This window comes from Lagopus leucura, unplaced genomic scaffold (genome assembly GCF_019238085.1).
Source record: "Lagopus leucura isolate 7727_CA_CO unplaced genomic scaffold, USGS_WTPT01 Super-Scaffold_73, whole genome shotgun sequence".
Classification (NCBI taxonomy): Eukaryota; Metazoa; Chordata; class Aves; order Galliformes; family Phasianidae; genus Lagopus; species Lagopus leucura.
The window spans coordinates 102176900-102179399 of record NW_024962252.1 but is presented as its reverse complement, the minus strand read 5'-3'; positions in this window follow the sequence as shown (position 1 = coordinate 102179399).

Sequence of the window (2500 nt, the reverse complement as noted above, 5' to 3'; positions counted from 1 at the left end):
TGTATGGATGAGAGAACTGACCCTGCAGCACTGGCCCTGTTCAAGAGAATGGTTTGGAGGAAGCTACAGCAGACTTGATGACGAATGTTTGTGTCTGTGCCATCTCCCACCAGGCACTGCTTGGCCTGCATGCTGGGAACATTTCAGGGGCAGCTACGTGCCCCAGTGTTATGCCTGCCATGGCAGTAATGTGTCCCACGCAGCAGAAGGCTTGCTCTGCTGTGGCACATCCAGAACCAGGTAGGTTTGTTGGGGAATAAAAGAGAGCAGCATGTTTTGAGGGTCTGGTTTTCAACTGGATACACAGTGGCCCACGTGGGGCTAAATGGCTTTGTGAAAAGGATAACAGCTGAGCCCGTGTACAGCTATGCACACCCCTCCTTCAGAAGGCAGGGAAGTAGATGTGGGTTCACCTGTGTTGGTTATCTTGGCTTCACCCTTGGCTAATAGGAGGTGTATTGATCACCTAAGGGGAAGCACGGAATTGCAAAATGAACAAACCAAAATGACTCCCCTATGCAAACCAAGCCTGGGTAATAAAGAAACATCAGGAAGGAGAACATCTTTTGCAAAAAAGCTTGACAACCCTTAAAATGGGAGTATACAGGGTGCTCAGCATGGCTTGGTGTGAGCTGCAGGGATGGGGCCTGGCTGTGGTGGTGCTGGCTGTGCACAGAGCACAGCTCAAAACCCAAGCCTGCATGGCTCTCCAGGCACTGTGTGCTTTCCAGGGATAATGCCAAGTACTGTGTTTTTTTTTTCGTTGTTTTTTTTTTTCTTCCTTTTGGTATTTCTGTGTGCCTTCCTGCTGTGAGGTGGCTCTTTTGACATGTTGTTATAGTGATGGAAGGAGCATGGATACACATACCTCTGCTTTGCGTGTGAGACATATGGGAGCCAGATTGTACCTGTCACAAGTTGCCAACCTGAATTTGTGGGGTGTAAGGGGACACGTTCTCAAGGGAATTTCCACTTGACGTCCCTGATTGCTTTGGCTAATATTTGCTTTGTAACCTTTCCATTAGCAGATACAATGTGCAGCGCTTGGTGCCCTTCTGTCCTGGGGTGCATTTTGCTCTTAGGTTTGCCAACAGAGGTGCATGGGCAGGCTACACCCATGGCAGAGGAAGTAGGATCCTGCAGCTTCTGTGCAGGCAGTTGATATGTTTTCTGACAGAAGGAACAGTGTCTGCAACTGGAGAACAGAGAAGGGGTGCTTCAGGCCTTCTCAAGTGGTGCCTCTGGTGAGGCTATGAAATCCACCCGCTTTTGTTTTAAAATTAGCTTTGATTTCACTGTGATAATCAGTATTGCTTTAATAAATCCATACATCGTCAATCTGAAGCAATTTGCAGGATTTTTCAATTGGCTGAATTTAAGATGAAATAAAAAACGATCACCTTCAGTTTCACTGCGGCTTAATAAACACATTTCTGTCAGAACCACAAAAGTGACTCCCAAAGGCAGGGTGCTGGCGGTGGGACGAGGAGGGCAGATGTGCAGGCTGTCCAGATGTGCAGATGTCCAGGCATTTCAACCTCTGTGTGTGCCCAGTGGTGAATGGGGTGCCTAGCCCTATGCCACCCCAGATGGATGTCTTTCCAGCCACATGTTGCTTTCATGAGGTGACGGGGGTGACGTAAGAAGGGCATGGGTAAAAAGCACCGAGTTCACAGCCTCCGCTTACATGCTTTGGTTTGTGAAAAAGGAGCAGAGGAAGAGAGTAGGCGACTGTGAATGAAGATTTACAAAAGCAATCCTCACATGCATATTTCATACCATTGTTTATCAAAGTTTTATGAGCATCTGGTCTTGGCCCCAAAATCTCTTTGATTGCACGATTTCTTTTTTTGTCTGTCCGAGTTTGACTGCAGACTGGATCTGCTCTAACTTTTGCCCCTACCAGATGCCCCCGTGCTGGCTCCATGCATGCCTGGTGCTGGCTCCAGCCAGACACCGCCTGAGGACCACAAACTTCTCGCCATGCAGTTGTCTGTTCGTGCATTTCAGTTCCCAAGGGAGGATTTATTTTAAAGCACCGAGGTTACTTCAACATTGTTTCTTGTCCTTTCAAACCTGGAGCACCTAGTGTGGAGTTTGGCAGCTGCAAATGGGCTTGGAAGAGAAAGAGCAGGAAGAGGTGAGAACTGGCAAAAAAAGCAAGTTTGGGGCTTCTCACTTACTGCTCTGCAGAGCTGAGCAGGAGAGGATGAGAATGAAACTGAGGACCTCAGGCAGGTTTCAGCTATGCCGGGCTCTGTTTTGTTGCCATATGTTGTAGGAAGAAATCCTAGGGCCTGATTATTTTTTTTTTCCTTTTCCCTAGCACTGAACAATCCCTCAAGACTTCCCTTGGCTCTCAAACCCCATCTCATCAACATTCATGCACATACTGCAACATTCGTTCATGCACCGCTAAAGGAAAAACAGATATGTTTCACATTTCACAACAGGGTTTTTTTTTTTTTTTTTTTTTTTTTTTTTTTTTGTTTTTTTTTGT